The sequence below is a fragment of the Hypanus sabinus genome, chromosome 16, assembly GCF_030144855.1.
Source record: "Hypanus sabinus isolate sHypSab1 chromosome 16, sHypSab1.hap1, whole genome shotgun sequence".
In the NCBI taxonomy this organism is placed as follows: domain Eukaryota; kingdom Metazoa; phylum Chordata; class Chondrichthyes; order Myliobatiformes; family Dasyatidae; genus Hypanus; species Hypanus sabinus.
The window spans coordinates 53,818,911-53,846,489 of record NC_082721.1 but is presented as its reverse complement, the minus strand read 5'-3'; positions in this window follow the sequence as shown (position 1 = coordinate 53,846,489).

The following is a 27,579-nucleotide window of genomic DNA, read 5'->3' as shown; positions in this document are numbered from 1 at the left end:
CAGTTCCAAATCACATGGAGTAGTTATGTACACAACCTTACCACGAAATGCATTGAATAGAAATTAAAGCATTGAATACAATGGAGTGTCAAGTACAATTTTGGTGAAAACAAGTATGTGCTAACATGATGTAAACCTTATTATTATACTCACCATATGATTTAGAATCGTCTGCAACCAATTTTCTGTGTGTGCTACCTAAGCTCCAGAATTCACTTTCAATAACAACACATTCTCTACATAGAGGAACATTAGAGTTTGCAGTACTAAAGCGTCAATGGCTGTTCCATTCCAAATACTACCAGGTAAGTTCCTGAATTCAACTTGCAATGTAGTATTCCTTGGCACTGAACAATCTACATGCAATATCTACACAGCTCGAAATCACCCTGAGTAGTTATGTACACAACCTTACCACGAAATGCATTGAATAGAAGGAAAAGCATTGAACACAATGGAGTGTCAAGTAAAATTTTGCTGAAAACTAGTATGTGCTAACATGATGTAAACCTTATTATTATACTCAACATATGATTCAGAATTGTCTGCAACCAATTTTATGTGTGTGCTACGTAATCTCCAGAATTTACTTTCAGTAACAACACATTCTCTACATAGTGGAACATTAGAGTTTGCAGTACTAAAGCAAGTCAATGGCTGTTCCATTCCAAATGGTACCAGGTAGGTTCCTATATTCAACTTACATTGGTGTATTCCATGGCACTGTGCATTCTACATGCAATATCTACACAGTTCCAAATCACCCTGAGTAGTTATGTACACAACCTTACCACAAAATGCATTGAACAGAAAGTAAAGCATTCAACACAATGGAGTGCCAAGTACAATTTTGCTAAAAACAGCTATTTGCTATCATGATATAAACCTTATTATTATACTCACCATATGTTTTAGAATAGTCTGCAACCAATTTTATGAGTCTGCTACCTAAGCTCCAGAATTCACTTTCAATAACAACACATTCTCTACATAGAGGAACATTAGAGTTTGCAGTACTAAAGCGTCAATGGCTGTTCCATTCCAAATACTACCAGGTAAGTTCCTGAAATCAACTTGCATTGTAGTATTCCTTGGCACTGAGCAATCTACATGCAATATCTGCACAGCTCGAAATCACCCTGAGTAGTTATGTACACAACCTTACCACGAAATGCATTGAATAGAAGGAAACGCATTGAACACAATGGAGTGTCAAGTAAAATTTTGCTGAAAACTAGTATGTGCTAACATGATGGAAACCTTATTATTATACTCACCATATGATTCAGAATTGTCTGCAACCAATTTTATGTGTGTGCTACCTAATCTCCAGAATTTACTTTCAGTAACAACACATTCTCTATATAGTGGAACATTAGAGTTTGCAGTACTAAAGCAAGTCAATGCCTGTTCCATTCCAAATACTACCAGGTAAGTTCCTGAATTCAACTTGCATTGTAGTATTCCTTGGCACTGAGCAATCTACATGCAATATCTGCACAGCTCGAAATCACCCTGAGTAGTTATGTACACAACCTTACCACGAAATGCATTGAATAGAAGGAAAAGCATTGAACACAATGGAGTGTCAAGTAAAATTTTGCTGAAAACTAGTATGTGCTAACATGATGTAAACCTTATTATTATACTCAACATATGATTCTGAATTGTCTGCAACCAATTTTATGTGTGTGCTACGTAATCTCCAGAATTTACTTTCAGTAACAACACATTCTCTACATAGTGGAACATTAGAGTTTGCAGTACTAAAGCAAGTCAATGGCTGTTCCATTCCAAATGGTACCAGGTAGGTCCCTATATTCAGCTTACATTGGTGTATTCCATGGCACTGTGCATTCTACATGCAATATCTACACAGTTCCAAATCACCCTGAGTAGTTATGTACACAACCTTACCACAAAATGCATTGAATAGAAAGTAAAGCATTCAACACAATGGAGTGCCAAGTACAATTTTGCTAAAAACAGCTATTTGCTATCATGATGTAAACCTTATTATTATACTCACCATATGTTTTAGAATAGTCTGCAACCAATTTTATGAGTCTGCTACCTAAGCTCCAGAATTCACTTTCAATAACAACACATTCTCTACATAGAGGAACATTAGAGTTTGCAGTACTAAAGCGTCAATGGCTGTTCCATTCCAAATACTACCAGGTAAGTTCCTGAATTCAACTTGCATTGTAGTATTCCTTGGCACTGAGCAATCTACATGCAATATCTGCACAGCTCAAAATCACCCTGAGTAGTTATGTACACAACCTTACCACGAAATGCATTGAATAGAAGGAAACGCATTGAACACAATGGAGTGTCAAGTAAAATTTTGCTGAAAACTAGTATGTGCTAACATGATGGAAACCTTATTATTATACTCACCATATGATTCAGAATTGTCTGCAACCAATTTTATGTGTGTGCTACCTAATCTCCAGAATTTACTTTCAGTAACAACACATTCTCTACATAGTGGAACATTAGAGTTTGCAGTACTAAAGCAAGTCAATGGCTGTTCCATTCCAAATGGTACCAGGTAGGTTCCTATATTCAGCTTGCATTGGTGTACTCAATGGCACTGAGCACTCTACATGCAATATCTACACAGTTCCAAATCACATGGAGTAGTTATGTACACAACCTTACCACGAAATGCATTGAATAGAAATTAAAGCATTGAATACAATGGAGTGTCAAGTACAATTTTGGTGAAAACAAGTATGTGCTAACATGATGTAAACATTATTATACTCACCATATGTTTTAGAATCGTCTGCAACCAATTTTCTGTGTGTGCTACCTAAGCTCCAGAATTCACTTTCAATAACAACACATTCTCTACATAGAGGAACATTAGAGTTTGCAGTACTAAAGCGTCAATGGCTGTTCCATTCCAAATACTACCAGGTAAGTTCCTGAATTCAACTTGCATTGTAGTATTCCTTGGCACTGAGCAATCTACATGCAATATCTGCACAGCTCGAAATCACCCTGAGTAGTTATGTACACAACCTTACCACGAAATGCATTGAATAGAAGGAAAAGCATTGAACACAATGGAGTGTCAAGTAAAATTTTGCTGAAAACTAGTATGTGCTAACATGATGTAAACCTTATTATTATACTCAACATATGATTCAGAATTGTCTGCAACCAATTTTATGTGTGTGCTACGTAATCTCCAGAATTTACTTTCAGTAACAACACATTCTCTACATAGTGGAACATTAGAGTTTGCAGTACTAAAGCAAGTCAATGGCTGTTCCATTCCAAATGGTACCAGGTAGGTTCCTATATTCAGCTTACATTGGTGTATTCCATGGCACTGTGCATTCTACATGCAATATATACACAGTTCCAAATCACCCTGAGTAGTTATGTACACAACCTTACCACAAAATGCATTGAATAGAAAGTAAAGCATTCAACACAATGGAGTGCCAAGTACAATTTTGCTAAAAACAGCTATTTGCTATCATGATGTAAACCTTATTATTATACTCACCATATGTTTTAGAATAGTCTGCAACCAATTTTATGAGTCTGCTACCTAAGCTCCAGAATTCACTTTCAATAACAACACATTCTCTACATAGAGGAACATTAGAGTTTGCAGTACTAAAGCGTCAATGGCTGTTCCATTCCAAATACTACCAGGTAAGTTCCTGAATTCAACTTGCATTGTAGTATTCCTTGGCACTGAGCAATCTACATGCAATATCTGCACAGCTCGAAATCACCCTGAGTAGTTATGTACACAAACTTAACACAAAATGCATTGAATAGAAAGTAAAGCATTCCACAATGGAGTGCCAAGTATAATTTTGCTAAAAACAGCTATTTGCTAATATGATGTAAACCTTATTATTATACTCAGCATATGTTTTAGAATAGTCTGCAACCAATTTTATGAGTCTGCTACCTAATCTCCAGAATTTACTTTCAGTAACAACACATTCTCTACATAGTGGAACATTAGAGTTTGCAGTACTAAAGCAAGTCAATGGCGGTTCCATTCCAAATGGTACCAGGTAGGTTCCTATATTCAGCTTGCATTGGTGTATTCAATGGCACTGAGCACTCTACATGCAATATCTACACAGTTCCAAATCACATGGAGTAGTTATGTACACAACCTTACCACGAAATGCATTGAATAGATATTAAAGCATTGAATACAATGGAGTGTCAAGTACAATTTTGGTGAAAACAATTATGTGCTAACATGATGTAAACCTTATTATTATACTCACCATATGATTTAGAATCGTCTGCAACCAATTTTCTGTGTGTGCTACCTAAGCTCCAGAATTCACTTTCAATAACAACACATTCTCTACATAGAGGAACATTAGAGTTTGCAGTACTAAAGCGTCAATGGCTGTTCCATTCCAAATACTACCAGGTAGGTTCCTGAATTCAACTTGCATTGTAGTATTCCTTGGCACTGAGCAATCTACATGCAATATCTGCACAGCTCGAAATCACCCTGAGTAGTTATGTACACAACCTTACCACGAAATGCATTGAATAGAAGGAAACGCATTGAACACAATGGAGTGTCAAGTAAAATTTTGCTGAAAACTAGTATGTGCTAACATGATGTAAACCTTATTATTATACTCACCATATGATTCAGAATTGTCTGCAACCAATTTTATGTGTGTGCTACCTAATCTCCAGAATTTACTTTCAGTAACAACACATTCTCTACATAGTGGAACATTAGAGTTTGCAGTACTAAAGCAAGTCAATGCCTGTTCCATTCCAAATACTACCAGGTAAGTTCCTGAATTCAACTTGCATTGTAGTATTCCTTGGCACTGAGCAATCTACATGCAATATCTGCACAGCTCGAAATCACCCTGAGTAGTTATGTACACAACCTTACCACGAAATGCATTGAATAGAAGGAAAAGCATTGAACACAATGGAGTGTCAAGTAAAATTTTGCTGAAAACTAGTATGTGCTAACATGATGTAAACCTTATTATTATACTCAACATATGATTCAGAATTGTCTGCAACCAATTTTATGTGTGTGCTACGTAATCTCCAGAATTTACTTTCAGTAACAACACATTCTCTACATAGTGGAACATTAGAGTTTGCAGTACTAAAGCAAGTCAATGGCTGTTCCATTCCAAATGGTACCAGGTAGGTCCCTATATTCAGCTTACATTGGTGTATTCCATGGCACTGTGCATTCTACATGCAATATCTACACAGTTCCAAATCACCCTGAGTAGTTATGTACACAACCTTACCACAAAATGCATTGAATAGAAAGTAAAGCATTCCACAATGGAGAGCCAAGTATAATTTTGCTAAAAACAGCTATTTGCTAACATGATGTAAACCTTCTAATTATACTCAGCATATGTTTTAGAATAGTCTGCAACCAATTTTATGAGTCTGCTACCTAATCTCCAGAATTTACTTTCAGTAACAACACATTCTCTACATAGTGGAACATTAGAGTTTGCAGTACTAAAGCAAGTCAATGTCGGTTCCATTCCAAATGGTACCAGGTAGGTTCCTATATTCAGCTTGCATTGGTGTATTCAATGGCACTGAGCACTCTACATGCAATATCTACACAGTTCCAAATCACATGGAGTAGTTATGTACACAACCTTACCACGAAATGCATTGAATAGAAATTAAAGCATTGAATACAATGGAGTGTCAAGTACAATTTTGGTGAAAACAATTATGTGCTAACATGATGTAAACCTTATTATTATACTCACCATATGATTTAGAATCGTCTGCAACCAATTTTCTGTGTGTGCTACCTAAGCTCCAGAATTCACTTTCAATAACAACACATTCTCTACATAGAGGAAAATTAGAGTTTGCAGTACTAAAGCTTCAATGGCTGTTCCATTCCAAATACTACCAGGTAAGTTCCTGAATTCAACTTGAATTGTAGTATTCCTTGGCACTGAGCAATCTACATGCAATATCTGCACAGCTCGAAATCACCCTGAGTAGTTATGTACACAACCTTACCACGAAATGCATTGAATAGAAGGAAAAGCATTGAACACAATGGAGTGTCAAGTTAAATTTTGCTGAAAACTAGTATGTGCTAACATGATGGAAACCTTATTATTATACTCACCATATGATTCAGAATTGTCTGCAACCAATTTTATGTGTGTGCTACCTAATCTCCAGAATTTACTTTCAGTAACAACACATTCTCTACATAGTGGAACATTAGAGTTTGCAGTACTAAAGCAAGTCAATGGCTGTTCCATTCCAAATGGTACCAGGTAGGTTCCTATATTCAGCTTACATTGGTGTATTCCATGGCACTGTGCATTCTACATGCAATATCTACACAGTTCCAAATCAAACTGAGTAGTTATGTACACAAACTTACCACAAAATGCATTGAATAGAAAGTAAAGCATTCCACAATGGAGTGCCAAGTATAATTTTGCTAAAAACAGCTATTTGCTAATATGATGTAAACCTTATTATTATACTCAGCATATGTTTTAGAATAGTCTGCAACCAATTTTATGAGTCTGCTACCTAAGCTCCAGAATTCACTTTCAATAACAACACATTCTCTACATAGAGGAACATTAGAGTTTGCAGTACTAAAGCGTCAATGGCTGTTTCATTCCAAATACTACCAGGTAAGTTCCTGAATTCAACTTGCATTGTAGTATTCCTTGGCACTGAGCAATCTACATGCAATATCTGCACAGCTCGAAATCACCCTGAGTAGTTATGTACACAACCTTACCACGAAATGCATTGAATAGAAGGAAAAGCATTGAAAACAATGGAGTGTCAAGTAAAATTTTGCTGAAAACTAGTATGTGCTAACATGATGTAAACCTTATTATTATACTCACCATATTATTCAGAATTGTCTGCAACCAATTTTATGTGTGTGCTACCTAATCTCCAGAATTTACTTTCAGTAATAACACATTCTCAACATAGTGGAACATTAGAGTTTGCAGTACTAAAGCAAGTCAATGGCTGTTCCATTCCAAATGGTACCAGGTAGGTTCCTATATTCAGCTTGCATTGGTGTATTCAATGGCACTGAGCACTCTACATGCAATATCTACACAGTTCCAAATCACATGGAGTAGTTATGTACACAACCTTACCACGAAATGCATTGAATAGAAATTAAAGCATTGAATACAATGGAGTGTCAAGTACAATTTTGGTGAAAACAATTATGTGCTAACATGATGTAAACCTTATTATTATACTCACCATATGATTTAGAATCGTCTGCAACCAATTTTCTGTGTGTGCTACCTAAGCTCCAGAATTCACTTTCAATAACAACACATTCTCTACATAGAGGAAAATTAGAGTTTGCAGTACTAAAGCGTCAATGGCTGTTCCATTCCAAATACTACCGGGTAAGTTCCTGAATTCAACTTGAATTGTAGTATTCCTTGGCACTGAGCAATCTACATGCAATATCTGCACAGCTCGAAATCACCCTGAGTAGTTATGTACACAACCTTACCACGAAATGCATTGAATAGAAGGAAAAGCATTGAACACAATGGAGTGTCAAGTAAAATTTTGCTGAAAACTAGTATGTGCTAACATGATGGAAACCTTATTATTATACTCACCATATGATTCAGAATTGTCTGCAACCAATTTTATGTGTGTGCTACCTAATCTCCAGAATTTACTTTCAGTAACAACACATTCTCTACATAGTGGAACATTAGAGTTTGCAGTACTAAAGCAAGTCAATGGCGGTTCCATTCCAAATGGTACCAGGTAGGTTCCTATATTCAGCTTGCATTGGTGTATTCAATGGCACTGAGCACTCTACATGCAATATCTACACAGTTCCAAATCACATGGAGTAGTTATGTACACAACCTTACCACGAAATGCATTGAATAGAAATTAAAGCATTGAATACAATGGAGTGTCAAGTACAATTTTGGTGAAAACAATTATGTGCTAACATGATGTAAACCTTATTATTATACTCACCATATGATTTAGAATCGTCTGCAACCAATTTTCTGTGTGTGCTACCTAAGCTCCAGAATTCACTTTCAATAACAACACATTCTCTACATAGAGGAAATTTAGAGTTTGCAGTACTAAAGCGACAATGGCTGTTCCATTCCAAATACTACCAGGTAAGTTCCTGAATTCAACTTGAATTGTAGTATTCCTTGGCACTGAGCAATCTACATGCAATATCTGCACAGCTCGAAATCACCCTGAGTAGTTATGTACACAACCTTACCACGAAATGCATTGAATAGAAGGAAAAGCATTGAACAAAATGGAGTGTCAAGTAAAATTTTGCTGAAAACTAGTATGTGCTAACATGATGGAAACCTTATTATTATACTCACCATATGATTCAGAATTGTCTGCAAACAATTTTATGTGTGTGATACCTAATCTCCAGAATTTACTTTCAGTAACAACACATTCTCTACATAGTGGAACATTAGAGTTTGCAGTACTAAAGCAAGTCAATGGCTGTTCCATTCCAAATGGTACCAGGTAGGTTCCTATATTCAGCTTGCATTGGTGTATTCAATGGCACTGAGCACTCTACATGCAATATCTACACAGTTCCAAATCACATGGAGTAGTTATGTACACAACCTTACCACGAAATGCATTGAATAGAAATTAAAGCATTGAATACAATGGAGTGTCAAGTACAATTTTGGTGAAAACAAGTATGTGCTAACATGATGTAAACCTTATTATTCTACTCACCATATGATTTAGAATCGTCTGCAACCAATTTTCTGTGTGTGCTACCTAAGCTCCAGAATTCACTTTCAATAACAACACATTCTCTACATAGAGGAACATTAGAGTTTGCAGTACTAAAGCGTCAATGGCTGTTCCATTCCAAATACTACCAGGTAAGTTCCTGAATTCAACTTGCATTGTAGTATTCCTTGGCACTGAGCAATCTACATGCAATATCTGCACAGCTCGAAATCACCCTGAGTAGTTATGTACACAACCTTACCACGAAATGCATTGAATAGAAGGAAAAGCATTGAACACAATGGAGTGTCAAGTAAAATTTTGCTGAAAACTAGTATGTGCTAACATGATGTAAACCTTATTATTATACTCACCATATGATTCAGAATTGTCTGCAACCAATTCTATGTGTGTGCTACCTAATGTCCAGAATTTACTTTCAGTAACAACACATTCTCTACATAGTGGAACATTAGAGTTTGCAGTACTAAAGCAAGTCAATGGCTGTTCCATTCCAAATGGTACCAGGTAGGTTCCTATATTCAGCTTACATTGGTGTATTCCATGGCACTGTGCATTCTACATGCAATATCTACACTGTTCCAAATCACCCTGAGTAGTTATGTACACAACCTTACCACAAAATGCATTGAATAGAAAGTAAAGGATTCAACAGAATGGAGTGCCAAGTACAATTTTGCTAAAAACAGCTATTTGCTAACATGATGTAAACCTTATTATTATACTCACCATATGATTTAGAATCGTCTGCAACCAATTTTCTGTGTGTGCTACCTAAGCTCCAGAATTCACTTTCAATAACAACACATTCTCTACATAGAGGAACATTAGAGTTTGCAGTACTAAAGCGTCAATGGCTGTTCCATTGCAAATACTACCAGGTAAGTTCCTGAATTCAACTTGAATTGTAGTATTCCTTGGCACTGAGCAATCTACATGCAATATCTGCTCAGCTCGAAATCACCCTGAGTTGTTATGTACACAACCTTACCACGAAATGCATTGAATAGAAGGAAAAGCATTGAACACAATGGAGTGTCAAGTAAAAATTTGCTGAAAACTAGTATGTGCTAACATGATGGAAACCTTATTATTATACTCACCATATGATTCAGAATTGTCTGCAACCAATTTTATGTGTGTGCTACCTAATCTCCAGAATTTACTTTCAGTAACAACACATTCTCTACATAGTGGAACATTAGAGTTTGCAGTACTAAAGCAAGTCAATGGCTGTTCCATTCCAAATAGTACCAGGTAGGTTCCTATATTCAGCTTACATTGGTGTATTCCATGGCACTGTGCATTCTACATGCAATATCTACACAGTTCCAAATCACATGGGGTAGTTATGTACACAACCTTACCACGAAATGCATTGAATAGAAATTAAAGCATTGAATACAATGGAGTGTCAAGTACAATTTTGGTGAAAACAAGTATGTGCTAACATGATGTAAACCTTATTATTATACTCACCATATGATTTAGAATCGTCTGCAACCAATTTTCTGTGTGTGGTACCTAAGCTCCAGAATTCACTTTCAATAACAACACATTCTCTACATAGAGGAACATTAGAGTTTGCAGTACTAAAGCGACAATGGCTGTTCCATTCCAAATACTACCAGGTAAGTTGCTGAATTCAACTTGCATTGTAGTATTCCTTGGCAGTGAGCAATCTACATGCAATATCTGCACAGCTCGAAATCACCCTGAGTAGTTATGTACACAACCTTTCCTCGAAATGCATTGAATAGAAGGAAAAGCATTGAACACAATGGAGTGTCAAGTAAAATTTTGCTGAAAACTAGTATGTGCTAACATGATGTAAACCTTATTATTATACTCACCATATGATTCAGAATTGTCTGCAACCAATTCTATGTGTGTGCTACCTAATGTCCAGAATTTACTTTCAGTAACAACACATTCTCTACATATTGGAACATTAGAGTTTGCAGTACTAAAGCAAGTCAATGGCTGTTCCATTCCAAATGGTACCAGCTAGGTTCCTATATTCAGCTTACATTGGTGTATTCCATGGCACCGTGCATTCTACATGCAATATCTACACAGTTCCAAATCACCCTGAGTAGTTATGTACACAACCTTACCACAAAATGCATTGAAAAGAAGTAAAGCATTCAACACAATGGACTGCCAAGTACAATTTTGCTAAAAACAGCTATTTGCTAACATGATGCAAACCTTATTATTATACTCACCATATTTTTTAGAATAGTCTGCAACCAATTTTATGAGTCTGCTACCTTAGCTCCAGAATTTACTTTCAGTAACAACGCATTTTCTACATAGTGCAACATTAGAGTTTGCAGTACTAAAGCAAGTCAATGGCTGTTCCATTCCAAATGGTACCAGGTAGGTTCCTATATTCAGCTTGCATTGGTGTATTCAATGGCACTGAGCACTCTACATGCAATATCTACACAGTTCCAAATCACATGGAGTAGTTATGTACACAACCTTACCACGAAATGCATTGAATAGAAATTAAAGCATTGAATACAATGGAGTGTCAAGTACAATTTTGGTGAAAACAAGTATGTGCTAACATGATGTAAACCTTATTATTATACTCACCATATGATATAGAATCGTCTGCAACCAATTTTCTGTGTGTGCTACCTAAGCTCCAGAATTCACTTTCAATAACAACACATTCTCTACATAGAGGAACATTAGAGTTTGCAGTACTAAAGCAAGTCAATGGCTGTTCCATTCCAAATGGTACCAGGTAGGTTCCTATATTCAGCTTACGTTGGTGTATTCCATGGCACTGTGCATTCTACATGCAATATCTACACAGTTCCAAATCACCCTGAGTAGTTATGTACACAACCTTACCACAAAATGCATTGAATACAAAAGCATTCAACACAATGGAGTGTCAAATAAAATTTTGGTGAAAACAAGTATGTGCTAACATGATGTAAACCTTATTATTATACTCACCATATGATTTAGAATCGTCTGCAACCAATTTTCTGTGTGTGCTACCTAAGCTCCAGAATTCACTTTCAATAACAACACATTCTCTACATAGAGGAACATTAGAGTTTGCAGTACTAAAGCGTGAATGACTGTTCCATTCCAAATACTACCAGGTAAGTTCCTGAATTCAACTTGCATTGTAGTATTCCTTGGCACTGAGCAATCTACATGCAATATCTGCACAACTCGAAATCACCCTGAGTAGTTATGTACACAACCTTACCACGAAATGCATTGAATAGAAGGAAAAGCATTGAACACAATGGAGTGTCAAGTAAAATTTTGCTGAAAACTAGTATGTGCTAACATGATGTACCTTATTATTATACTCAACATATGATTCAGAATTGTCTGCAACCAATTTTATGTGTGTGCTACCTAATCTCCAGAATTTACTTTCAGTAACAACACATTCTCTACATAGTGGAACATCAGAGTTTGCAGTACTAAAGCAAGTCAATGGCTGTTCCATTCCAAATGGTACCAGGTAGGTTCCTATATTCAGCTTGCATTGGTGTATTCAATGGCACTGAGCACGCTACATGCAATATCTACACAGTTCCAAATCACATGGAGTAGTTATGTACACATCCTTACCACGAAATGCATTGAATAGACATTAAAGCATTGAATACAATGGAGTGTCAAGTACAATTTTGGTGAAAACAAGTATGTGCTAACATGATGTAAACCTTATTATTATACTCACCATATGATTTAGAATCGTCTGCAACCAATTTTCTGTGTGTGCTACCTAAGCTCCAGAATTCACTTTCAATAACAACACATTCTCTAAATAGAGGAACATTAGAGTTTGCAGTACTAAAGCGTCAATGGCTGTTCCATTCCAAATGGTACCAGGTAGGTTCCTATATTCAGCTTGCATTGGTGTATTCAATGGCACTGAGCGCTCTATATGCAATATCTACACAGTTCCAAATCACATGGAGTAGTTATGTACACAACCTTACCACGAAATGCATTGAATGGAAATTAAAGCATTGAATACCATGGAGTGTCAAGTACAATTTTGGTGAAAACATGTATGTGCTAACATGATGTAAACCTTATTATTATACTCACCATATGATTTAGAATCGTCTGCAACCAATTTTCTGTGTGTGCTACATAAGCTCCAGAATTTACTTTCATTAACAACACATTCTCTACATAGTGGAACATTAGAGTTTGCAGTACTAAAGCAAGTCAATGGCTGTTCCATTCCAAATACTACCAGGTAAGTTCCTGAATTCAGCTTGCATTGGTGTATTCCATGGCACTGAGCACTCTTAATGCAGTATCTATACAGTTCTAAATCATCCTGAGTAGTTATGTACACAACATTACCACAAAATGCATTGAATACAAAAGCATTCAACACAATGGAGTGTCAAATACAATCTTGGTGAAAACAAGTATGTGCTAACATGATGTAAACCTTATTATTATACTCACCAGATGATTTAGAATCGTCTGCAACCAATTTTCTGTGTGTGCTACCTAAGCTCCAGAATTTACTTTCAGTAACAACACATTCTCTACATAGTGGAACATTAGAGTTTGCAGTACTAAAGCAAGTCAATGGCTGTTGCATTCCAACTACTACCAGGTAAGTTCCTGAATTCAGCTTGCATTGGTGTATTCCATGGCACTGAGCACTCTTAATGCAATATCTATACAGTTCTAAATCACCCTGAGGAGTTATGTACACAACCGTACCACAAAATGCATTGAATACAAAAGCATTCAACACAATGGAGTGTCAAGTACAATTTTGCTGAAAACTAGTATGTGCTAACATGATGTAAACCTTATTATTATACTCACCATATGATTTAGAATAGTCTGCAAACAATTTTATGAGTGTGCTACCTAAGCTACAGAATTTACTTTCAGTAACAACGTATTTTCTACATAGTGCAACATTAGAGTTTGCAGTACTAAAGCAAGTCAATGGCTGTTCCATTCCAAATGGTACCAGGTAGGTTCCTATATTCAGCTTGCATTGGTGTATTCAATGGCACTGAGCATGCTACATGCAATATCTACACAGTTCCAAATCACATGGAGTAGTTATGTACACAACCTTACCACGAAATGCATTGAATAGAAATTAAAGCATTGAATACAATGGAGTGTCAAGTACAATTTTGGTGAAAACAAGTATGTGCTAACATGATGTAAACCTTATTATTATACTCACCATATGATTTAGAATCGTCTGCAAACAATTTTCTGTGTGTGCTACCTAAGCTCCAGAATTCACTTTCAATAACAACACATTCTCTACATAGAGGAACATTAGAGTTTGCAGTACTAAAGCAAGTCAATGGCTGTTCCATTCCAAATACTACCAGGTAAGTTCCTGAATTCAGCTTGCATTGGTGTATTCCATGGCACTGAGCACTCTTAATGCAGTATCTATACAGTTCTAAATCACCCTGAGTAGTTATGTACACAACCTTACCACAAAATGCATTGAATACAAAAGCATTCAACACAATGGAGTGTCAAATACAATTTTGGTGAAAACAAGTATGTGCTAACATGATGTAAACCTTATTATTATACTCACCATATGATTTAGAATCGTCTGCAACCAATTTTCTGTGTGTGCTACCTAAGCTCCAGAATTTACTTTCAGTAACAACACATTCTCTACATAGTGGAACATTAGAGTTTGCAGTACTAAAGCAAGTCAATGGCTGTTGCATTCCAACTACTACCAGGTAGGTTCCTATATTCAGCTTGCATTGGTGTATTCAATGGCACTGAGCACTCTACATGCAATATCTACACAGTTCCAAATCACCCTGAGTAGTTATGTACACAACCTTACCACAAAATGCATTGAATACAAAAGCATTCAACACAATGGAGTGTCAAATACAATTTTGGTGAAAACAAGTATGTGCTAACATGATGTAAACCTTATTATTATACTCACCATATGATTTAGAATCGTCTGCAACCAATTTTCTGTGTGTGCTACCTAAGCTCCAGAATTCACTTTCAATAACAACACATTCTCTACATAGAGGAACATTAGAGTTTGCAGTACTAAAGCGTGAATGACTGTTCCATTCCAAATACTACCAGGTAAGTTCCTGAATTCAACTTGCATTGTAGTATTCCTTGGCACTGAGCAATCTACATGCAATATCTGCACAACTCGAAATCACCCTGAGTAGTTATGTACACAACCTTACCACGAAATGCATTGAATAGAAGGAAAAGCATTGAACACAATGGAGTGTCAAGTAAAATTTTGCTGAAAACTAGTATGTGCTAACATGATGTACCTTATTATTATACTCACCATATGATTCAGAATTGTCTGCAACCAATTTTATGTGTGTGCTACCTAATCTCCAGAATTTACTTTCAGTAACAACACATTCTCTACATAGTGGAACATCAGAGTTTGCAGTACTAAAGCAAGTCAATGGCTGTTCCATTCCAAATGGTACCAGGTAGGTTCCTATATTCAGCTTGCATTGGTGTATTCAATGGCACTGAGCACGCTACATGCAATATCTACACAGTTCCAAATCACATGGAGTAGTTATGTACACAACCTTACCACGAAATGCATTGAATAGACATTAAAGCATTGAATACAATGGAGTGTCAAGTACAATTTTGGTGAAAACAAGTATGTGCTAACATGATGTAAACCTTATTATTATACTCACCAGATGATTTAGAATCGTCTGCAACCAATTTTCTGTGTGTGCTACCTAAGCTCCAGAATTTACTTTCAGTAACAACACATTCTCTACATAGTGGAACATTAGAGTTTGCAGTACTAAAGCAAGTCAATGGCTGTTGCATTCCAACTACTACCAGGTAAGTTCCTGAATTCAGCTTGCATTGGTGTATTCCATGGCACTGAGCACTCTTAATGCAATATCTATACAGTTCTAAATCACCCTGAGGAGTTATGTACACAACCGTACCACAAAATGCATTGAATACAAAAGCATTCAACACAATGGAGTGTCAAGTACAATTTTGCTGAAAACTAGTATGTGCTAACATGATGTAAACCTCATTATTATACTCACCATATGATTTAGAATAGTCTGCAAACAATTTTATGAGTGTGCTACCTAAGCTACAGAATTTACTTTCAGTAACAACGTATTTTCTACATAGTGCAACATTAGAGTTTGCAGTACTAAAGCAAGTCAATGGCTGTTCCATTCCAAATGGTACCAGGTAGGTTCCTATATTCAGCTTGCATTGGTGTATTCAATGGCACTGAGCATGCTACATGCAATATCTACACAGTTCCAAATCACATGGAGTAGTTATGTACACAACCTTACCACGAAATGCATTGAATAGAAATTAAAGCATTGAATACAATGGAGTGTCAAGTACAATTTTGGTGAAAACAAGTATGTGCTAACATGATGTAAACCTTATTATTATACTCACCATATGATTTAGAATCGTCTGCAAACAATTTTCTGTGTGTGCTACCTAAGCTCCAGAATTCACTTTCAATAACAACACATTCTCTACATAGAGGAACATTAGAGTTTGCAGTACTAAAGCAAGTCAATGGCTGTTCCATTCCAAATACTACCAGGTAAGTTCCTGAATTCAGCTTGCATTGGTGTATTCCATGGCACTGAGCACTCTTAATGCAGTATCTATACAGTTCTAAATCACCCTGAGTAGTTATGTACACAACCTTACCACAAAATGCATTGAATACAAAAGCATTCAACACAATGGAGTGTCAAATACAATTTTGGTGAAAACAAGTATGTGCTAACATGATGTAAACCTTATTATTATACTCACCATATGATTTAGAATCGTCTGCAACCAATTTTCTGTGTGTGCTACCTAAGCTCCAGAATTTACTTTCAGTAACAACACATTCTCTACATAGTGGAACATTAGAGTTTGCAGTACTAAAGCAAGTCAATGGCTGTTGCATTCCAACTACTACCAGGTAGGTTCCTATATTCAGCTTGCATTGGTGTATTCAATGGCACTGAGCACTCTACATGCAATATCTACACAGTTCCAAATCACCCTGAGTAGTTATGTACACAACCTTACCACAAAATGCATTGAATAGAAAGTAAAGCATTCAACACAATGGAGTGCCAAGTACAATTTTGCTAAAAACAGCTATTTGCTAACATGATGTAAACCTTATTATTATACTCACCATATGTTTTAGAATAGTCTGCAACCAATTTTATGAGTCTGCTACCTAAGCTCCAGAATTCACTTTCAATAACAACACATTCTCTACATAGAGGAACATTAGAGTTTGCAGTACTAAAGCGTCAATGGCTGTTCCATTCCAAATACTACCAGGTAAGTTCCTGAATTCAACTTGCATTGTAGTATTCCTTGGCAGTGAGCAATCTACATGCAATATCTGCACAGCTCGAAATCACCCTGAGTAGTTATGTACACAACCTTACCTCGAAATGCATTGAATAGAAGGAAAAGCATTGAACACAATGGAGTGTCAAGTAAAATTTTGCTGAAAACTAGTATGTGCTAACATGATGTAAACATTATTATTATACTCACCATGTGATTCAGAATTGTCTGCAACCAATTTTATGTGTGTGCTACCTAATCTCCAGAATTTACTTTCAGTAACAACACATTCTCTACATAGTGGAACATCAGAGTTTGCAGTACTAAAGCAAGTCAATGGCTGTTCCATTCCAAATGGTACCAGGTAGGTTCCTATATTCAGCTTACATTGGTGTATTCCATGGCACCGTGCATTCTACATGCAATATCTACACAGTTCCAAATCACCCTGAGTAGTTATGTACACAACCTTACCACAAAATGCATTGAAAAGAAAGTAAAGCATTCAACACAATGGAGTGCCAAGTACAATTTTGCTAAAAACAGCTATTTGCTATCATGATGTAAACCTTATTATTATACTCACCATATGTTTTAGAATAGTCTGCAACCAATTTTATGAGTCTGCTTCCTTAGCTCCAGAATTTACTTTCAGTAACAACGCATTTTCTACATAGTGCAACATTAGAGTTTGCAGTACTAAAGCAAGTCAATGAATGTTCCATTCCAAATGGTACCAGGTAGGTTCCTATATTCAGCTTGCATTGGTGTATTCAATGGCACTGAGCACGCTACATGCAATATCTACACAGTTCCAAATCACATGGAGTAGTTATGTACACAACCTTACCACGAAATGCATTGAATAGAAATTAAAGCATTGAATACAATGGAGTGTCAAGTACAATTTTGGTGAAAACAAGTATGTGCTAACATGATGTAAACCTTATTATTATACTCACCATATGATTTAGAATCGTCTGCAACCAATTTTCTGTGTGTGCTACCTAAGCTCCAGAATTCACTTTCAATAACAACACATTCTCTAAATAGAGGAACATTAGAGTTTGCAGTACTAAAGCGTCAATGGCTGTTCCATTCCAAATGGTACCAGGTAGGTTCCTATATTCAGCTTGCATTGGTGTATTCAATGGCACTGAGCACTCTATATGCAATATCTACACAGTTCCAAATCACATGGAGTAGTTATGTACACAACCTTACCACGAAATGCATTGAATGGAAATTAAAGCATTGAATACCATGGAGTGTCAAGTACAATTTTGGTGAAAACATGTATGTGCTAACATGATGTAAACCTTATTATTATACTCACCATATGATTTAGAATCGTCTGCAACCAATTTTCTGTGTGTGCTACCTAAGCTCCAGAATTTACTTTCATTAACAACACATTCTCTACATAGTGGAACATTAGAGTTTGCAGTACTAAAGCAAGTCAATGGCTGTTCCATTCCAAATACTACCAGGTAAGTTCCTGAATTCAGCTTGCATTGGTGTATTCCATGGCACTGAGCACTCTTAATGCAGTATCTATACAGTTCTAAATCATCCTGAGTAGTTATGTACACAACATTAACACAAAATGCATTGAATACAAAAGCATTCAACACAATGGAGTGTCAAATACAATTTTGGTGAAAACAAGTATGTGCTAACATGATGTAAACCTTATTATTATACTCACCAGATGATTTAGAATCGTCTGCAACCAATTTTCTGTGTGTGCTACCTAAGCTCCAGAATTTACTTTCAGTAACAACACATTCTCTACATAGTGGAACATTAGAGTTTGCAGTACTAAAGCAAGTCAATGGCTGTTGCATTCCAACTACTACCAGGTAAGTTCCTGAATTCAGCTTGCATTGGTGTATTCCATGGCACTGAGCACTCTTAATGCAATATCTATACAGTTCTAAATCACCCTGAGGAGTTATGTACACAACCGTACCACAAAATGCATTGAATACAAAAGCATTCAACACAATGGAGTGTCAAGTACAATTTTGCTGAAAACTAGTATGTGCTAACATGATGTAAACCTTATTATTATACTCACCATATGATTTAGAATAGTCTGCAAACAATTTTATGAGTGTGCTACCTAAGCTACAGAATTTACTTTCAGTAACAACGTATTTTCTACATAGTGCAACATTAGAGTTTGCAGTACTAAAGCAAGTCAATGGCTGTTCCATTCCAAATGGTACCAGGTAGGTTCCTATATTCAGCTTGCATTGGTGTATTCAATGGCACTGAGCATGCTACATGCAATATCTACACAGTTCCAAATCACATGGAGTAGTTATGTACACAACCTTACCACGAAATGCATTGAATAGAAATTAAAGCATTGAATACAATGGAGTGTCAAGTACAATTTTGGTGAAAACAAGTATGTGCTAACATGATGTAAACCTTATTATTATACTCACCATATGATTTAGAATCGTCTGCAAACAATTTTCTGTGTGTGCTACCTAAGCTCCAGAATTCACTTTCAATAACAACACATTCTCTACATAGAGGAACATTAGAGTTTGCAGTACTAAAGCAAGTCAATGGCTGTTCCATTCCAAATACTACCAGGTAAGTTCCTGAATTCAGCTTGCATTGGTGTATTCCATGGCACTGAGCACTCTTAATGCAGTATCTATACAGTTCTAAATCACCCTGAGTAGTTATGTACACAACCTTACCACAAAATGCATTGAATACAAAAGCATTCAACACAATGGAGTGTCAAATACAATTTTGGTGAAAACAAGTATGTGCTAACATGATGTAAACCTTATTATTATACTCACCATATGATTTAGAATCGTCTGCAACCAATTTTCTGTGTGTGCTACCTAAGCTCCAGAATTTACTTTCAGTAACAACACATTCTCTACATAGTGGAACATTAGAGTTTGCAGTACTAAAGCAAGTCAATGGCTGTTGCATTCCAACTACTACCAGGTAGGTTCCTATATTCAGCTTGCATTGGTGTATTCAATGGCACTGAGCACTCTACATGCAATATCTACACAGTTCCAAATCACCCTGAGTAGTTATGTACACAACCTTACCACAAAATGCATTGAATAGAAAGTAAAGCATTCAACACAATGGAGTGCCAAGTACAATTTTGCTAAAAACAGCTATTTGCTAACATGATGTAAACCTTATTATTATACTCACCATATGTTTTAGAATAGTCTGCAACCAATTTTATGAGTCTGCTACCTAAGCTCCAGAATTCACTTTCAATAACAACACATTCTCTACATAGAGGAACATTAGAGTTTGCAGTACTAAAGCGTCAATGGCTGTTCCATTCCAAATACTACCAGGTAAGTTCCTGAATTCAACTTGCATTGTAGTATTCCTTGGCAGTGAGCAATCTACATGCAATATCTGCACAGCTCGAAATCACCCTGAGTAGTTATGTACACAACCTTACCTCGAAATGCATTGAATAGAAGGAAAAGCATTGAACACAATGGAGTGTCAAGTAAAATTTTGCTGAAAACTAGTATGTGCTAACATGATGTAAACATTATTATTATACTCACCATGTGATTCAGAATTGTCTGCAACCAATTTTATGTGTGTGCTACCTAATCTCCAGAATTTACTTTCAGTAACAACACATTCTCTACATAGTGGAACATCAGAGTTTGCAGTACTAAAGCAAGTCAATGGCTGTTCCATTCCAAATGGTACCAGGTAGGTTCCTATATTCAGCTTACATTGGTGTATTCCATGGCACCGTGCATTCTACATGCAATATCTACACAGTTCCAAATCACCCTGAGTAGTTATGTACACAACCTTACCACAAAATGCATTGAAAAGAAAGTAAAGCATTCAACACAATGGAGTGCCAAGTACAATTTTGCTAAAAACAGCTATTTGCTATCATGATGTAAACCTTATTATTATACTCACCATATGTTTTAGAATAGTCTGCAACCAATTTTATGAGTCTGCTTCCTTAGCTCCAGAATTTACTTTCAGTAACAACGCATTTTCTACATAGTGCAACATTAGAGTTTGCAGTACTAAAGCAAGTCAATGACTGTTCCATTCCAAATGGTACCAGGTAGGTTCCTATATTCAGCTTGCATTGGTGTATTCAATGGCACTGAGCACGCTACATGCAATATCTACACAGTTCCAAATCACATGGAGTAGTTATGTACACAACCTTACCACGAAATGCATTGAATAGAAATTAAAGCATTGAATACAATGGAGTGTCAAGTACAATTTTGGTGAAAACAAGTATGTGCTAACATGATGTAAACCTTATTATTATACTCACCATATGATTTAGAATCGTCTGCAACCAATTATCTGTGTGTGCTAGGTAAGCTCCAGAATTCACTTTCAATAACAACACATTCTCTACATAGAGGAACATTAGAGTTTGCAGTACTAAAGCGTCAATGGCTGTTCCATTCCAAATGGTACCAGGTAGGTTCCTATATTCAGCTTGCATTGGTGTATTCAATGGCACTGAGCACTCTATATGCAATATCTACACAGTTCCAAATCACATGGAGTAGTTATGTACACAACCTTACCACGAAATGCATTGAATGGAAATTAAAGCATTGAATACCATGGAGTGTCAAGTACAATTTTGGTGAAAACATGTATGTGCTAACATGATGTAAACCTTATTATTATACTCACCATATGATTTAGAATCGTCTGCAACCAATTTTCTGTGTGTGCTACCTAAGCTCCAGAATTTACTTTCATTAACAACACATTCTCTACATAGTGGAACATTAGAGTTTGCAGTACTAAAGCAAGTCAATGGCTGTTCCATTCCAAATACTACCAGGTAAGTTCCTGAATTCAGCTTGCATTGGTGTATTCCATGGCACTGAGCACTCTTAATGCAGTATCTATACAGTTCTAAATCATCCTGAGTAGTTATGTACACAACATTACCACAAAATGCATTGAATACAAAAGCATTCAACACAATGGAGTGTCAAATACAATTTTGGTGAAAACAAGTATGTGCTAACATGATGTAAACCTTATTATTATACTCACCAGATGATTTAGAATCGTCTGCAACCAATTTTCTGTGTGTGCTACCTAAGCTCCAGAATTTACTTTCAGTAACAACACATTCTCTACATAGTGGAACATTAGAGTTTGCAGTACTAAAGCAAGTCAATGGCTGTTGCATTCCAACTACTACCAGGTAAGTTCCTGAATTCAGCTTGCATTGGTGTATTCCATGGCACTGAGCACTCTTAATGCAATATCTATACAGTTCTAAATCACCCTGAGGAGTTATGTACACAACCGTACCACAAAATGCATTGAATACAAAAGCATTCAACACAATGGAGTGTCAAGTACAATTTTGCTGAAAACTAGTATGTGCTAACATGATTTAAACCTTATTATTATACTCACCATATGATTTAGAATAGTCTGCAAACAATTTTATGAGTGTGCTACCTAAGCTACAGAATTTACTTTCAGTAACAACGTATTTTCTACATAGTGCAACATTAGAGTTTGCAGTACTAAAGCAAGTCAATGTCTGTTCCATTCCAAATGGTACCAGGTAGGTTCCTATATTCAGCTTGCATTGGTGTATTCAATGGCACTGAGCATGCTACATGCAATATCTACACAGTTCCAAATCACATGGAGTAGTTATGTACACAACCTTACCACGAAATGCATTGAATAGAAATTAAAGCATTGAATACAATGGAGTTTCAAGTACAATTTTGGTGAAAACAAGTATGTGCTAACATGATGTAAACCTTATTATTATACTCACCATATGATTTAGAATCGTCTGCAACCAATTTTCTGTGTGTGCTACCTAAGCTCCAGAATTCACTTTCAATAACAACACATTCTCTACATAGAGGAACATTAGAGTTTGCAGTACTAAAGCGTCAATGGCTGTTCCATTCCAAATGGTACCAGGTAGGTTCCTATATTCAGCTTGCATTGGTGTATTCAATGGCACTGAGCACTCTATATGCAATATCTACACATTTCCAAATCACATGGAGTAGTTATGTACACAACCTTACCACGAAATGCATTGAATGGAAATTAAAGCATTGAATACCATGGAGTGTCAAGTACAATTTTGGTGAAAACATGTATGTGCTAACATGATGTAAACCTTATTATTATACTCACCATATGATTTAGAATCGTCTGCAACCAATTTTCTGTGTGTGCTACCTAAGCTCCAGAATTTACTTTCATTAACAACACATTCTCTACATAGTGGAACATTAGAGTTTGCAGTACTAAAGCAAGTCAATGGCTGTTCCATTCCAAATACTACCAGGTAAGTTCCTGAATTCAGCTTGCATTGGTGTATTCCATGGCACTGAGCACTCTTAATGCAGTATCTATACAGTTCTAAATCACCCTGAGTAGTTATGTACACAACCTTACCACAAAATGCATTGAATACAAAAGCATTCAACACAATGGAGTGTCAAATACAATTTTGGTGAAAACAAGTATGTGCTAACATGATGTAAACCTTATTATTATACTCACCATATGATTTAGAATCGTCTGCAACCAATTTTCTGTGTGTGCTACCTAAGCTCCAGAATTTACTTTCAGTAACAACACATTCTCTACATAGTGGAACATTAGAGTTTGCAGTACTAAAGCAAGTCAATGGCTGTTGCATTCCAACTACTACCAGGTAAGTTCCTGAATTCAGCTTGCATTGGTGTATTCCATGGCACTGAGCACTCTTAATGCAATATCTATACAGTTCTAAATCACCCTGAGGAGTTATGTACACAACCGTACCACAAAATGCATTGAATACAAAAGCATTCAACACAATGGAGTGTCAAGTACAATTTTGCTGAAAACTAGTATGTGCTAACATGATGTAAACCTTATTATTATACTCACCATATGATTTAGAATAGTCTGCAAACAATTTTATGAGTGTGCTACCTAAGCTACAGAATTTACTTTCAGTAACAACGTATTTTCTACATAGTGCAACATTAGAGTTTGCAGTACTAAAGCAAGTCAATGGCTGTTCCATTCCAAATGGTACCAGGTAGGTTCGTATATTCAGCTTGCATTGGTGTATTCAATGGCACTGAGCACTCTACATGCAATATCTACACAGTTCCAAATCACATGGAGTAGTTATGTTCACAACCTTACCACGAAATGCATTGAATAGAAAGTAAAGCACTCAACACAACGGAGTGCCAAGTACAATTTTGCTAAAAACAGCTATTTGCTAACTTGATGTAAACCTTATTATTATACTCACCATATGTTTTAGAATAGTCTGCAAACAATTTTCTGAGTCTGCTACCTTAGCTACAGAATTTACTTTCAGTAACAACGCATTTTCTACATAGTGCAACATTAGAGTTTGCAGCAGTAAAGCAAGTCAATGGCTGTTCCATTCCAAATGGTACCAGGTAGGTTCCTCAATTCAGCTTGCATTGGTGTATGCAATGGCACTGAGCACTCTACATGCAATATCTGCACAGTTCCAAATCACACTGAGTAGTTATGTACACAACCTTACCACGAAATGCATTGAATGGAAATTAAAGCATTGAATACAATGGTGTGTCAAGTATAATTTTGGTGAAAACAAGTATGTGCTAACATGATGTAAACCTTATTATTATACTCACCATATGATTTAGAATCGTCTGCAACCAATTTTCTGTGTGTGCTACCTAAGCTCCAGAATTTACTTTCATTAACAACACATTCTCTACATAGTGGAACATTAGAGTTTGCAGTACTAAAGCAAGTCAATGGCTGTTCCATTCCAAATACTACCAGGTAAGTTCCTGAATTCAGCTTGCATTGGTGTATTCCATGGCACTGAGCACTCTTAATGCAATATCTATACAGTTCTAAATCACCCTGAGGAGTTATGTACACAACCGTACCACAAAATTCATTGAATACAAAAGCATTCAACAAAATGGAGTGTCAAGTACAATTTTGCTGAAAACTAGTATGTGCTAACATGATGTAAACCTTATTATTATACTCACCATATGATTTAGAATAGTGTGCAAACAATTTTATGAGTGTGCTACCTAAGCTACAGAATTTACTTTCAGTAACAACGTATTTTCTACATAGTGCAACATTAGAGTTTGCAGTACTAAAGCAAGTCAATGGCTGTTCCATTCCAAATGGTACCAGGTAGGTTCCTATATTCAGCTTGCATTGGTGTATTCATGGCACTGAGCACTCTACATGCAATATCTACACAGTTCCAAATCACATGGAGTAGTTATGTACAGAACCTTACCACGAAATGCATTGAATGGAAATTAAAGCATTGAATACAATGGAGTGTCAAGTACAATTTTGCTGAAAACAAGTATGTGCTAACATGATATAAACCTTATTATTATACTCACCATATGATTTAGAATAGTCTGCAAACAATTTTATGAGTGTGCTACCTAAGCTCAAGAATTTACTTTCAGTAACAACGCATTTTCTACACAGTGCAACATTAGAGTTTGCAGTACTAAAGCAAGTCAATGGCTGTTCCATTCCAAATGGTACAAGGTAGGTTCCTCAATTCAGCTTGCATTGGTGTATGCCATGGCACTGAGCACTCTACATGCAATATCTGCACAGTTCCAAATCACACTGAGTAGTTATGTACACAACCTTACCACGAAATGCATTGAATAGAAATTAAAGCATTGAATACAATGGAGTGTCAAGTACAATTTTGGTGAAAACAAGTATGTGCTAACATGATGTAATCCTTATTATTATACTCACCATATGATTTAGAATCGTCTGCAACCAATTTTCTGTGTGTGCTACCTAAGCTCCAGAATTCACTTTCAATAACAACACATTCTCTACATAGAGGAACATTAGAGTTTGCAGTACTAAAGCGTCAATGGCTGTTCCATTCCAAATACTACCAGGTAAGTTCCTGAATTCAACTTGCATTGTAGTATTCCTTGGCACTGAGCAATCTACATGCAATATCTGCACAACTCGAAATCACCCTGAGTAGTTATGTACACAACCTTACCACGAAATGCATTGAATAGAAGGAAAAGCATTGAACACAATGGAGTGTCAAGTAAAATTTTGCTGAAAACTAGTATGTGCTAACATGATGTAAACCTTATTATTATACTCACCATATGAGTCAGAATTGTCTGCAACCAATTTTATGTGTGTGCTACCTAATCTCCAGAATTTACTTTCAGTAACAACACATCCTCTACATAGTGGAACATTAGAGTTTGCAGTACTAAAGCAAGTCAATGGCTGTTCCATTCCAAATGGTACAAGGAAGGTTCCTATATTCAGCTTACATTGGTGTATTCCATGGCACTGAGCATTCTACATGCAATATCTACACAGTTCCAAATCATCCTGAGTAGTTATGTACACAACCTTACCACAAAATGCATTGAATAGAAAGTAAAGCATTCAACACAATGGAGTGCCAAGTACAATTTTGCTAAAAACAGCTATTTGCTAACATGATGTAAACCTTATTATTATACTTCACCATATGTTTTAGAATAGTCTGCAACCAATTTTATGAGTCTGCTACCTTAGCTCCAGAATTTACTTTCAATAACAACACATTCTCTACATAGTGCAACATTAGAGTTTGCAGTACTAAAGCAAGTCAATGGCTGTTCCATTCCAAATGGTACCAGGTAGGTTCCTCAATTCAACTTGCATTGTAGTATTCCTTGGCACTGAGCAATCTACATGCAATATCTGCACAACTCGAAATCACCCTGAGTAGTTATGTACACAACCTTACCACGAAATGCATTGAATAGAAGGAAAAGCATTGAACACAATGGAGTGTCAAGTAAAATTTTGCTGAAAACTAGTATGTGCTAACATGATGTAAACCTTATTATTATACTCACCATATGAGTCAGAATTGTCTGCAACCAATTTTATGTGTGTGCTACCTAATCTCCAGACTTTACTTTCAGTAACAACACATCCTCTACATAGTGGAACATTAGAGTTTGCAGTACTAAAGCAAGTCAATGGCTGTTCCATTCCAAATGGTACCAGGAAGGTTCCTATATTCAGCTTGCATTGGTGTATTCCATGGCACTGATCACTCTACATGCAATATCTGCACAGTTCCAAATCACACTGAGTAGTTATGAACACAACCTTACCACGAAATGCATTGAATACAAAGTAAAGCATTGAACACAATGGAGTGTCAAGTACAATTTCGCTGAAAACTAGTATGTGCTAACATGATGTAAACCTTATTATTATACTCACCATATGATTTAGAATCGTTTGCAACCAATTTTATGTGTATGCTACCTAAGCTACAGAATTTACTTTCAGTAACAACGCATTTTCTACATAGTGCAA